Genomic DNA, 15,129 nt, shown 5'->3' on the forward strand with positions numbered 1-15,129 from the left:
TTGGGTCTTTAAATTTTCCTCTAGCAAAATGGGACTTTTATTATGTCTTCATTTGCTCTTCTGTCCGACATTAGTCCGACCAACCCAGCACATGTGATAGTAGGGAATCCTTTCCCCAACTACCCTCCATGTGTTGGCTTTGGGCCTTTCCCTTCCATGCTGTGATGGTTGGGTCTTTAAATTTTCCTCTAGCAAAATGGGACTTTTATTATGTCTTCATTTGCTCTTCTGTCCGACATTGGTCCGACCAACCCAGCACATGTGATAGAAGGAATCCTTTCCCCAACTACCCTCCATGTGTTGGCTCTGGGCCTTTTCCCTTCCATGCTGTGATGGTTGGGTCCTTAAATTTTCCTCTAGCAAATTGGGACTTTTATTATGTCTTCATTTGCTCTTCTGTTCAACATTGGTCCGACCAACCCAACACATGTGATAGTAGGGAATGCTTTCCCCAACTACCCTCCATGTGTTGGCCTTGGGCCTTTCCCTTCCATGCTGTGATGGTTGGGTCCTTATATTTTCCTCTAGCAAATTGGGACTTTTATTTTGCTTCATTTGCTCTTCTGTTCGACATTGGTCCGACCAACCCAGCACATGTGATAGAGGAATCCTTTCCCCAACTACCCTCCATGTGTTGGCTTTGGGCCTTTCCCTTCCATGCTGTGATGGTTGGGTCTTTAAATTTTCCTCTAGCAAAATGGGACTTTTATTATGTCTTCATTTGCTCTTCTGTCTGACATTGGTCCGACCAACCCAGCACATGTGATAGAAGGAATCCTTTCCCCAACTACCCTCCATGTGTTGGCTTTGGGCCTTTCCCTTCCATGCTGTGATGGTTGGGTCTTTAAATTTTCCTCTAGCAAAATGGGACTTTTATTATGTCTTTATTTGCTCTTCTGTCAGACATTAGTCCGACCAACCCAGCACATGTGATAGTAGGGAATCCTTTCCCCAACTACCCTCCATGTGTTGGCTTTGGGCCTTTCCCTTCCATGCTGTGATGGTTGGGTCTTTAAATTTTCCTCTAGCAAAATGGGACTTTTATTATGTCTTCATTTGCTCTTCTGTCCGACATTGGTCCGACCAACCCAGCACATGTGATAGAAGGAATCCTTTCCCCAACTACCCTCCATGTGTTGGCTTTGGGCCTTTTCCCTTCCATGCTGTGATGGTTGGGTCCTTAAATTTTCCTCTAGCAAATTGGGACTTTTATTATGTCTTCATTTGCCCTTCTGTTCGACATTGGTCCGACCAACCCAGCACATGTGATAGTAGGGAATGCTTTCCCCAACTACCCTCCATGTGTTGGCCTTGGGCCTTTCCCTTCCATGCTGTGATTGTTGGGTCCTTATATTTTCCTCTAGCAAATTGGGACTTTTATTTTGCTTCATTTGCTCTTCTGTTCGACATTGGTCCGACCAACCCAGCACATGTGATAGAGGAATCCTTTCCCCAACTACCCTCCATGTGTTGGCTTTGGGCCTTTCCCTTCCATGCTGTGATGGTTGGGTCTTTAAATTTTCCTCTAGCAAAATGGGACTTTTATTATGTCTTCATTTGCTCTTCTGTCTGACATTGGTCCGACCAACCCAGCACATGTGATAGAAGGAATCCTTTCCCCAACTACCCTCCATGTGTTGGCTTTGGGCCTTTCCCTTCCATGCTGTGATGGTTGGGTCTTTAAATTTTCCTCTAGCAAAATGGGACTTTTATTATGTCTTCATTTGCTCTTCTGTCCGACATTAGTCCGACCAACCCAGCACATGTGATAGTAGGGAATCCTTTCCCCAACTACCCTCCATGTGTTGGCTTTGGGCCTTTCCCTTCCATGCTGTGATGGTTGGGTCTCTAAATTTTCCTCTAGCAAAATGGGACTTTTATTATGTCTTCATTTGCTCTTCTGTCCGACATTGGTCCGACCAACCCAGCACATGTGATAGAAGGAATCCTTTCCCCAACTACCCTCCATGTGTTGGCTTTGGGCCTTTTCCCTTCCACGCTGTGATGGTTGGGTCCTTAAATTTTCCTCTAGCAAATTGGGACTTTTATTATGTCTTCATTTGCTCTTCTGTTCGACATTGGTCCGACCAACCCAGCACATGTGATAGTAGGGAATGCTTTCCCCAACTACCCTCCATGTGTTGGCCTTGGGCCTTTCCCTTCCATGCTGTGATGGTTGGGTCCTTATATTTTCCTCTAGCAAATTGTGACTTTTGTTATATCTTCATTTGCTCTTCTGTCTGACATTGGTCCGACCAACCCAGCACATGTGATAGAAGGAATCCTTTCCCCAACTACCCTCCATGTGTTGGCTTTGGGCCTTTTCCCTTCCATGCTGTGATGGTTGGGTCCTTAAATTTTCCTCTAGCAAATTGGGACTTTTATTATGTCTTCATTTGCTCTTCTGTTCGACATTGGTCCGACAAACCCAGCACATGTGATAGTAGGGAATGCTTTCCCCAACTACCCTCCATGTGTTGGCTTTGGGCCTTATTTTCCCTTCCATGCTGTGATGGTTGGGTCCTTAAATTTTCCTCTAGCAAATTGGGACTTTTGTTATGTCTTCATTTGCTCTTCTGTCTGACATTGGTCCGACCAACCCAGCACATGTGATAGAAGGAATCCTTTCCCCAACTACCCTCCATGTGTTGGCTTTGGGCCTTTCCCTTCCATGTTGTGATGGTTGGGTCCTTTAATCTTCCTCTAGGGAAATGGCACTTTGATGAAGTCTTCATTTGCTCTTCTGTCCGGTTGTGGGCCAACCAACACGGCACATGGGCTTTGGGCCTCTCCTTTACATACTTAGATGGTTGGCTCCTTATTCTTTCTCTAGCAAAATGGGACTTTGATTAAGTCATTATTGCGCTTCTGTCCGGTATTAATCTTAGCTCTTCACCTATCCCTTCATGCTGTGATGGTTGGTTCATTTAAGAATACTTGAAGCTCAATTCAGTCAAGCGAAATGCCTTTACCTAAAGTTGCTAATGCTTTCATTCAGTCAGAAAACTATACAATCTGTTGTTAAATGTGGTAGGTGTAAGTTTTGGCTTTAAGTGTAAATGCAAAAGGCAGAGCACTCATGTTTGGTGCTGTGGCAGCAGTATCTTCAATGCGAGCGCATGACAAAAAGGTTTTTAGCTCTTCATAAAAAGTGATTCCATGCGTTTCTTGAGGTTAGTGTCTTTCATCAACGTGGAAGAATCCTTCGTGGAACTGCTGAAGATATATGTCTGGTGAGTACCTTTCAATGCTTTCAATGTTTACTTATTTTTGATTAAACGAAAACACTTATGTACAAATTATAAGAGAAATGCATGCATTTGACTAATGGGAGTTTTAAAGAAAACAATGTAGCATTTTGTGCTTTTTACCGGCGTTTGGGTAGCTTTGCAGCTTCCAAAGGCAAACATTTAGTTGTCCAAGCCTAGCCTAAGATCTATGAGATTGACTCTCGTTGATGTTGTGTTTTTTTTCTAAATGATATAATAAATGTTTTCATAATTATTAGGAAATCATTGACGCCTGTTAAGAAGAAAACCAAACACAATGTACTTGATTAAACCCTGCTTGAGATTTTGCACACTGTTGATTTACAAATGTATTTTGTATTTTTTCCTTTCAGGGTCAGAGATGTAGCTCATAGTTCCCTGAAATCAAGTGCAGAGGGAATCTCCTCTACTGACATCTTGAAGGCTGCAGGGTACGCGTATCAAAACGTCAGTATCGTCAAGACATCTTTAAAGCACTTCATCTATGAACAATCCAGCAATTTTTTTGTCATTAAGACATTGTAGGTGTAATATTTGACATTGATAATTTTTGTAATCGTCCTATAGTGGGCTGTTTATTTGTAGCACTATATAGTTAACATATTGAAAGTAAGAAGTACACCATAAGCAAGCAAGCACATATGCGTTTTTTATGCTATGAAATTAGCGATCTTAGAGTCTTGGTGGTGCGACGATCGAAAGGAATTGACGGAGGAGTGCGGCGGTCGAAAGGAATTGACGGAGGAGTGCGGCGGTCGAAAGGAATTGACGGAGGAGTGCGGCGGTCGAAAGGAATTGACGGAGGAGTGCGGCGGTCGAAAGGAATTGACGGAGGAGTGCGGCGGTCGAAAAGGGACCTGGACACGTGCACGTGGCATGTGGGGTCCTACTTCCGGCTCGGGCCACTGGGTGGTTGATCTTAAAGGTGCATTTGGGCTCCTCATCTGCTAGGATGGTGCCGGTGTTATCAGAAGTATGGTTGACCAACGGAAGTAGTCCCTAGTCCTTTCAACTAGGGACCGCGTTACTAAGAGTAGGGAGGCTGTCCTGGCGCCGAAGTTGGGACAGTGGACCGGACCCGTCCCCTTAAGGGGCGGTGCAATTGGCTCTTACGATCTCAGAAAGCGCGTGGGGCCGGTATCCTGGAACCTGCACGATGGTAGCCCTGCTAATTGAACTAAGCTAACCAGGATGACAATCAGCAAAATCTGATGACAAAAAAATGCTTGCGATGGTGTACTTATGTATAATGGTGTGCTTTAAATATAAATGATTTGTAGAATGTATTGAACATAAAGTACAACAATTAGGGGAGGCGACACTGTGTTGGAGGTATGTCACCCCAGTATGATGTCTTGCAGTGTATCCCATTATAGTCTGTCTCCTATCATGGGAGTGTCAGCTCCTATAATGGTGACATTGTGAGATTGCACTTATCATGCGAAGGTGCATGCCGCTTCTGCATTAATGCGGAGGTGTATGCCGCTTCTGCCTTGTGCGGAAGTAGTACTGCTTCTTCACATTCAAACTCCCTTGGACTCAGGAAAAGATAGCCGATCATTTAACTATGTGAAAAAATCCCCCACAAAGAAATGATTAATATAGAATAGACTGGAATAACTATTGATCTAATCTTATTAACAAAAATACATCAATGTGGGAGGCGACAGCGTGCTGAAGGTATGTCACCCCAGTATGATGTCTTGCAGTGTATCCCATTATAGTCTGTCTCTTATCATGGGAGTATCAGCTCCTATAATGGTGACATTGCAAGAATGCACTTATCATGCGAAGGTGCATGCCGCTTCTGCATTAATGCGGAGGTGTGTGCCGCTTCTGCCTTGTGCGGAAGTAGTGCTGCTTCTTCACGGTCAAACTCCCTTGGACTCAGGAAAAGATAGCCGATCAATTAACTATGTTGAAGAAATCCCCCCATGAAAGAAAACAGTTTATAATGCAATTAACCCCTCTTAATAGATGACTAAGTGTTGAAGGTATGTCACCCCAGTATGATGTCTTGCAGTGTATCCCATTATAGTCTGTCTCTTATCATGGGAGTATCAGCTCCTATAATGGTGACATTGCAAGAATGCACTTATCATGCGAAGGTGCATGCCGCTTCTGCATTAATGCGGAGGTGTGTGCCGCTTCTGCCTTGTGCGGAAGTAGTGCTGCTTCTTCACGGTCAAACTCCCTTCGACTCAGGAAAAGATAGCCGATCAATTAACTATGTTGAAGAAATCCCCCCATGAAAGAAAACAATTTATAATGCAATTAACCCCTCTTAATAGATGACTAAGTGTTGAAGGTATGTCACCCCAGTATGATGTCTTGCAGTGTATCCCATTATAGTCTGTCTCCTATCATGGGAGTATCAGCTCCTATAATGGTGACATTGTGAGAATGCACTTATTATGCTGAGGTGCGTGCCGCTTCTGCATTGATGCGGAGGTGCTTGCCGCTTCTGCATTGATGCGGAGGTGCGTGCTACTTCTGCCTTGTGCGGAGGTGTGCGTGCTTCTGCCAGTCAAAATCCAGAATAGTTAGGACAAAACAAGTAAACAGGACTACAATGATAATGATACTGAAAAATGTAATAATGTATAAACAATAAAAAAAGACGACAATAAAAAAATTAAAAAAAGGAATGCAAAATATTCCTGTGTGGTTTGCATTTAGAGTGTTTAATTTGTCCATTTATTTTGTCCTTTTATTTAATTGTCTTGTGTATCTTTTTTTGGGGGGTAAACAAATACGAGGTGTTTATTCCTGAAGCGAGGCAGCTGCTGATGGGTTGAAGCGAGAGTCGGACGGACATAAGGTCGTCGTGCGTGCGATTGAAGTTTTCTGCTGGCAAATATTAATGTTTTCAACTTGTAAATTATTGTTGATGTATTACAAGTGTTACACAACATGTACATGTGTATATAAAAATGTAAAATATATGCAATTTAACCAAATACTAAATCACATATAAAATTAATTATGAAGAAAGCTAAACTGGGGGGAAATAATTTAACCTCAAATGAATTAACATTGTTGCAAATTAAATATACAAATTACTGATTATAACGACTAACAAAATAACTGATGTTATAGCAACTAATACAAACAACTTATTCTTATTTATAAATATATACATCTTAGTTCCGTTAAGTATCGCTACTAACATCTAAAAATAAATAGCTCTCTATCATTTTATTATTAACAACAAATTTACCGAACACAAAAATATTTTAATAATATATGTTAACAAATAATTATTAAACATGTTAAATTATTTGAATTGCACCAAGTGCTTGCTAGCTATACATCTACTAACATCTAAAAAGAAATAGCTCCCTATGATTTAATGACTAACACAAAATGTACTTAATACAGAAGTATTTGAATATGTATATTATTAAAAATGAATGATTTAACATGTGAGATTATTTTAATTGTACTAAGTGTTTGCTAGCTATACATACTACTAACATCTAAAAAGGAATAACTTCCAATAATTTTATTACTAACAAACTACAATTTACAAACGTATTTTAGTAATATGTATTAAAAATGAATGATTAAACATGATAAATTATGTTTATTGCACTAATTCCATGCTGTACTTACTACTAACATCTGAAAAGAAAAAGCTTTTTATGATTTGATGAATAACAAATGTTTGTGATGATTATCTAAAGTAGATCATGAATGTTACAATAAGTGGTTAAGGTACTGTAATGCCTCCTACTAACAATACAAAACTAAATGAAGTTTATTTAAAACTTATAACTGTTGGGCCTATTTAAATACATTTTAAATGTACATTATCTCATCATGTTTTTTCTATAATATACCCCCCCCCCCCAATATTTAAATGCTAATTGTAAAACGATTGATTTTTTATTTTATTTTTTATATTTAAGCTTTTAAACCTAACGAATCCTATCATTGTGTTACTTCAACTGAACGCAAGTAATAACATTGTTAACTATCGATAAAATGCTTAACATAAATTTGACAAAATATATATACATGTAGAAGGATTAACATTTATTTAATAAGAATTTAACTCTTAACAAGTCTATGTTTTTAAAATGCATAACTAACGTGTACAAATAAGAATACTAACAATGAAATGTGTTTTTAGGACTAATTTAAACATGAACAATGTTAAAAATAACCCTGATTAAATATTGGTTAACACCTTAGTATTAATTTATTAATTAAATCATTTGCAGGGGTAACAGATGAGACAAAATAAATTGAGTTGGGAATTGGGGTCCACCTCCAGGCTTATTACACACTGCCCGATTGTTTTACTTTAAATTACAGTATAAAATAAAATGTTATTTCTTTCTAATTATTTAAGAAGATGTTATCACTATTGGGTGGGTGGTTCGTTGGGTTGTAGCCCTCTTTCAGTCGGGCCTAAATCTACATTTAGTAACAAACAATTAAGTAACAATTTAAATTTAACTAAGTTTATGAAGTTTTTAAATTTAGTTTTAAGTTTATGAACACTATACTCATTGCATGTACTCTATCGATGTAGATTAATATTATTTTATACTTAACGTGAAACAAGTTGTAGTGCTAAAAAGGTTTAACACTCTAAATATTACAAGTTTAGCTCCAGTCTTAGAAAAAGACTGCTAGGGTCGAAACGTCGGGTCGAAACGTCGGGTCGAAACGTTGAGTCAAACCTATTTTGCGCGAAACAAAATCTACGTTGTCAGGATCGATGTGTTCACAAGCTCACTGATGCTACATCGGAGTCGTCCTGCTGATGAAGACTGCAAAATAAAGGTGCGGAAATGTTTAATGTGTTGTGATTAAAAATTAAACAGTTAAAGGTTAAAATTTCATTATAATTTAGACGTACATGTAGATTTACTCTTGGTTAATTATGGTCCACAAATAGCGTATTACTTAGTAGCTTCTATGAAGAATAACATACATGTATTTAGATTATTTTACTTAACACTTTTACGACATAATATTTTTTATTTACATAAAGTAAATATCTATAACATAAAATATAAGTAGCTTAGTAATCGAACCTCAAATTAAATGTGTTGGTTACTCACACTAGTTTAGAAACTTGTGTAAAAAAAATTAGGGGGGGGGGCAATTAAGGGAAATAACATTATTATTAGGCTTATTTATCGGTGTGTCGTACTTTATCGCTATGTAATGTACCATTAGTTAGGGGTTATTATTAAATTTAACTAAATTAGTTGGATTTAAATTTTGCCAATTATAAGTCCTTAATTTTACGCTGTTAATATTTTGTATTTAGTTTGTTTTAATTCTAAGTATAATTTTATGTTTTTTTAAATGGTATAATAAACTATTAACTATTATATAACGAACACCAACACATTTGTATCATTTCATTTTTTATTTTTTGGCCCATGCAAAGGTCAAAGGTCATAGGGTGCATTTAATTTTTTTTTTAATTTGACCATTCCATTCTAAGGTTTAAATATTAGTTCCGAGATTTTTTTTCAAGAAGCCGGGTAGCGCAGTGAGCTAGCTCACAGCTCCAGGAATCCTGGAGCTGTGAGCAGGGTGGGTTCAAATCCCCTGGGGAGCCTTTTTTTACCATTAAATAAGAAAAAAAAAAATTTTTGATAAAAATGGGTAGGGCTTGAACCGGGGACCTTCAGCTCTGTAAGCCCACTCTCTCACTGCTGTGCTACCGAGCTGTTATAAAAATCTAACGGTTTTTGGAGTGATGAAGTTAAAAATGGCTGACTTAGAAATTTTTTTAAAAATATTTTCTCCCTGGCTCAACCCTTGGATTTCTAGCTGATCTGAGGTCTGACCAAGGGCTGACCAAGGGCCTTGGAGCTTGGCTTGGGGAGTAAATTTTCTAAGTGCTGAGGGGCCAGGGAGGTTGCTGGATAGTAAGTCGGCCACTGAGTTGGGTGATGGGCCAGGAGGTTGTTCGGAAGTCTATCGGCAACTGGGCTGGGCTGGTTAGGATGAGGGCTTGGGATGATGGTAGGAGTGATGGGGTTGAGATGATGGCTTGGCTGATAGGCTGGCATGGTTTAGATAGGGGCTTAGGGTGATGGTTGGTTGACGGGATGGACTTGTTGAGATGGGGGCTTAGGGGGATGGTTTGGGATGAGGGCTTAGGGTGATGGTTTGGGATGAGGGCTTAGGGTGATGGTTTGGGATGAGGGCTTGAGGCAATGGGCTGAGCTGGTTGGGATGAGGGCTTAAGGGGATGGGATGTACTGGTTGAGATGATGGCTTAGGGGGATGGTTGGAGTGATGGGCTAGACTGCTTAGGGTAAGGGTTCGGGTGGATGGTTGGAGTGATGGCTAGACTGCTTAGGGTAAGAGTTCGGGTGGACGGTTGGAGTGATGGGCTAGACTGCTTACTGTAGGGTAAGGGTTCGGGTGGATGGTTGGAGTGATGGGCTAGACTACTTAGGGTAAGGGTTTGGGTGGACGGTTGGAGTGATGGCTAGACTGCTTAGGGTAAGGGTTTGGTGGATGGTTGGAGTGATGGGCTAGACTGCTTAGGGTAAGGGTTTGGTGGATGGTTGGAGTGATGGGCTAGACTGCTTAGGGTAAGGGTTCGGGTGGATGGTTGGAGTGATGGGCTAGACTGCTTAGGGTAAGGGTTCGGGTGGATGGTTGGAGTGATGGGCTACACTGCTTACTGTAGGGTAAGGGTTCGGGTGGATGGTTGGAGTGATGGGCTAGACTGCTTAGGGTAAGGGTTTGGGTGGATGGTTGGAGTGATGGGCTAGGCTAGACTGCTTAGGGTAAGGGTTCGGGTGGATGGTTGGAGTGATGGGCTAGACTGCTTAGGGTAAGGGTTCGGGTGGATGGTTGGAGTGATGGGCTAGACTGCTTAGGGTAAGGGTTTCGGGTGGATGGTTGGAGTGATGGGCTAGACTGCTTAGGGTAAGGGTTCGGGTGGATGGTTGGAGTGATGGGCTAGACTGCTTAGGGTAAGGGTTTGGTGGATGGTTGGAGTGATGGGCTAGACTGCTTAGGGTAAGGGTTCGGGTGGATGGTTGGAGTGATGGGCTAGACTGCTTAGGGTAAGGGTTCGGGTGGATGGTTGGAGTGATGGGCTAGACTGCTTAGGGTAAGGGTTCGGGTGGATGGTTGGAGTGATGGGCTAGACTGCTTAGGGTAAGGGTTTGGTGGATGGTTGGAGTGATGGGCTAGACTGCTTAGGGTAAGGGTTCGGGTGGATGGTTGGAGTGATGGCTAGACTGCTTAGGGCAAGGGTTCGGGTGGATGGTTGGGAGTGATGGCTAGACTGCTTAGGGTAAGGGTTCGGTGGACGGTTGGAGTGATGGGCTAGACTGCTTAGGGTAAGGGTTCGGGTGGATGGTTGAGTGATGGGCTAGACTGCTTAGGGTAAGGGTTCGGGTGGATGGTTGGAGTGATGGGCTAGACTGCTTAGGGTAAGGGTTCGGTGGATGGTTGGGGTGATGGGCTAGACTGCTTAGGGTAAGGGTTCGGGTGGATGGTTGGAGTGATGGCTAGACTGCTTAGGGTAAGGGTTCGGGTGGACGGTTGGAGTGATGGGCTAGACTGCTTAGGGTAAGGGTTCGGGTGGATGGTTGGAGTGATGGGCTAGACTGCTTAGGGTAAGGGTTCGGGTGGATGGTTGGAGTGATGGGCTAGACTGCTTAGGGTAAGGGTTCGGGTGGATGGTTGGAGTGATGGCTAGACTGCTTAGGGTAAGGGTTCGGGTGGACGGTTGGAGTGATGGGCTAGACTGCTTAGGGTAAGGGTTCGGGTGGATGGTTGGAGTGATGGGCTAGACTGCTTAGGATAAGGGTTCGGGTGGACGGTTGGAGTGATTGGCTAGACTGCTTAGGGTAAGGTTTGGGTGGATGGTTGGAGTGATGGGTTAGGGTTATGGTTACAATTATGCAAATTTGATGGATTTTATGGATTTTTCAGTGGTAACTGGTTTCAGTTAGGGAAGATTTGTTAGCCCTTAGTGAGTTTTTTGTTAATGCTTACAGGCTTTTACACATGTATTAGACTGGGCCCTGTGCTTCACACAGGTCCTGGTCTGTTTGAGTAAGGGTTAGCATGGAACAATTCTGCCATTTTTATGGATTTTTGGCTGGTAACCAGTTTCTGTTTAGGACATTTTGTTCTGTGCTTAGCAAGGTTTTTATGCTTTACAGGTTTTATGAAATTGCGCTCTTTGCTTCAAAAAGGTCATTGTATTTTGGGTAAGGGTTAGCATGCATTAAGTGGGGCACCAGTTGCAACAATTGCGCAAACTTTATGTTTTTTTGTGCTGGTAACCAGTTCTGTTTAGGACAATTTGGTCTGTGCTTAGCAAGGTTTTTATGCGTTACAGGTTTAATGAAATTGGGTTCTGTGCTTCACAAAGGTCATTGTATTTTGGGTAAGGGTTGGCATGCATTAAGTGGGGCACCAGTTTCAATGATTACACAAACTTTATGGATTTTTGACTGCTAACCAGTTTCTGTTAAGGACATTTTTACTGCGCTTAGCAAGATTTTTCAATGCTTACAGGTTTTTTTGCCTTACACAGGTCCTTGTTTGATTGGATAATGGCTCGCATGCGTTAAGTGGGGCACCAGTTGCAACAATTACGCACCATTTGCGGATTTTTGGCTGGTAACCAGTTTCTGTTGAGGACATTTTTTCTGCGCTTAGCAAGGTTTTTATGCTTACAGGCTCCATAAAATGTTTTGGTAAGAGTTGGCATGCATTAAGCGGGGCACCAGTTGCAACATTTATGCAAACTTTATGGATTTTTAACTGGTTACCAGTTTCTGTGAAGGACATGTTTGTCTGTGCTAAGCAAGGTTTTATGCTTACCTGGCATTATGAAATTGGGCCCTGTGGTTCAAATGGGTGAAGCCTCTTTATATGTTTGGGTAAAGTGAGGATTAGGGTGAAACCTCATAATTTTTGGGTAGATACAAAGGGAATTTGGCTTAAAATTATGTGCAAAATCAAGGAATGAGCAGTTTGGCTTACCCCCTTGTTATTGTAGATCAAATCGCACTTGACATCAAAAGGAATGATCAGCAAGTTACACCAGAAAGTTGAGGATGTCGCTTAACATCAACTGGAGAGATTGTGTGTCCTATAAATCCCTTTATGGCATAGTGTTACCACAGATCGCTCAAAGGATTGCGATTGGATTGGCCTGGCGCCGACACTGCTACAGACATGAAGGTGAGGCTTAGGGGTAGTTGGCGGACGAGCTGTGTCGATGTCCTCAGGAGTGATGCTGGTGTGGAGACCACAATGGAGCCGACTGCCTGCAAACGAAATAGTGAAGATTGGATTCGCCTGCAGGCTTAACCGTGTTAAATGACATGAAATTTTAAAAGGAATGTTGGTTAAATGACATGAAAGATCAAAAGGCATAAGAGCAACGCTTACCCCTTGTAATTTGAGCTCAAATGACATGAGGTTCATAAGGTAAAACAGCAAGGCTTACCCCTTGTCGTTTGGGCTCAAACGAAATGAAAAATCAAAAGAAATGATCAGCAAGGCTTACCCCTCGTCATTTAGGCTCAAATTACATGACAAATGCTGGAAGCTGTATTTTCTGTCTTCCCCTGTTTCTCCTTCCAGACGAGTCTCAGACGATGTTGTATTCAGGTAGATAGTTTTGGTTCATTGCCATGCAGTTCAGTATTTGTCATATGTGGACTCCAGTGTACATAGAAGCACTTCCGCAGAAGTTCTAGGTAGTACCCATCCAGTTTCTCTTCTAGGTCTGTCAAGTCCCGCGTCAAGTCTCATGTAAAGTTGCATGTTAAGTCGCATGTCAAGTTGCGTGTCAAGTCTCACGTCAAGTCTCATGAGACTTCACACAGTTCAGTTCAACAAAAATGCGTCGGTAATACATGTCGTAATCTACAATCGTATATGAGGCTTCACACATCTGTAGGGTCTATCATACACACTTTCAAGTCGCAAGCGTACACGTAGGTGAAGCATTATCCCATACAATTGGTAGATATTTGTAATATGTGTATGATTGACCCTACATCTTTGTGAAGCCTCGTTATAAGTCGCTGTGTAATGTCATTAAGGAGATCTTCAGATATCATTAATTAAGATGGAAACATTTTTTTTCTGTTTGATTGGTACTAATGAGTCACCAAATATTTATTTTTAATTATCTTTCATCATGTTCATAGTAAAGTTCACAATAAACCGTTTCATACATTTCATTTATAACCACAGTAAGATTAATTGAGAAAATAGTGCTATTAGTAATTGGCCATGTTTTTTATGCAGTGCTGTTGCTTGCATCTAGTATGACAGTCAAATATACCTGGACCCAGTTTCATAGAGCTGCTTAGCGGCCAATTTTGTGCTTACTGTGTGATTTTTATTTTATAGCGCTGTCGACCATAAGCACATGAAAATGTTTGCTTAACCTTCCAGTGCTTACTGTATAAAAATGAATCGTTATGACGTAACAATACAAATCAATGGTGAATGTGCAAGATGGCCGCCTAATTTTCTTGCTAACCTGTGAAATCAATTATGCTTAGCTAGCACTTCAGCAGCACTATGAAATTTGGCCCATATATGACCATGGTTTGACCTGTCTTTACTTAAAGGCAAAGTATACTTTTGGTTTTTTGGAACAATTCAATTGTTGTAATCCTATATATATGTAGATGTATACAATAAAACTAACATGTGAAAATTTCATTCCAAAAAGGTGGTCTCCTTATATCAACAAAAATCCAGAGCATTGTGTTACTGTTTACGCAGAATGGAATACACAATCTGAGAAGCATTACTGACAGTAACTCTTCTCAGATTCTAATTTTGTGGCATACAAAATGACATCTTTTAAAGACACTGGACACTATTAATAATTGTCAAAGACCAGTCTTCTCACTTGGTGTATCTCAACATTTGTATAAAATAACAAAACCTGTGAAAATTTTAGCTCAATTGGCGTTGAAGTTGCGAGATAATAATAAAAGAAGAAAAAACCTTGTCACACGAAATTGTGTGCGTTTAGATGGTTGATTTCGAGACCTCAAATTCTAAATCTGAGGTCTCGAAATCAAATTCGTGGAAAATAACTTCTTTCTTGAAAACTATGTCACTTCAGAGGGAGCCATTTCTCACAATGTTTTATACCATCAAGCTCTCCCCATTACTTGTCACCTAGTAAGGTTTTATGCTTATAATTATTGTGAGTAATTACCAATAGTGTTCACTGCCTTTAACATAATCACATTTCTTTGGAACACACAATCAGAGTAGTATTACTGCCAGTAACTCTTCTCAGAATTGTAGGGCATCAAAACTGATAACCAAATATTACATTGTACTTTATGTACCTTCCCTTTAAAGTCTTCAGTAAACTCTCTCAATTTAGAGCTGTGTATTGAGAGAGTTGCAACATGGAGGGACAAACTGTATTTGGTCACGTGGTTGCTGGACGCCATTTTTGGTCCCAATGTTACACAACCCATGTGTAGTCTAGTCTTCACCCTGTTGTGTACATTTATGTACAGTATGTGCACATTTTAAAACCCAAAATGGTGTCTCCTCACAAGTTATTGCAACTCTCTCCCTACACAGACCCCTCGCCTACCTCCTTAGAATGGAAATCTACCATTTGTATAATTTTGGGAATCAAGTCCTGTTTTGACTATCAAAATGGCAGAGAAGATAAGCACAGATAGTGCACTGCGCGTAGTGCAAGGGGTCTATTGGCTAGTGACACATTTTAAAACCTATGCTCCCTACTATCACAGAAGGAAACTTGTAAATATAAAAAAGGCTTTTAAAAGAATTGATTGGAAACAATTCACAAAGGTTCTCCTTGTATTTTCAGCAAAAAATGAGTTCAAATTCATTG

This window comes from Asterias rubens, chromosome 9, assembly GCF_902459465.1.
Source record: "Asterias rubens chromosome 9, eAstRub1.3, whole genome shotgun sequence".
In the NCBI taxonomy this organism is placed as follows: Eukaryota; Metazoa; Echinodermata; class Asteroidea; order Forcipulatida; family Asteriidae; genus Asterias; species Asterias rubens.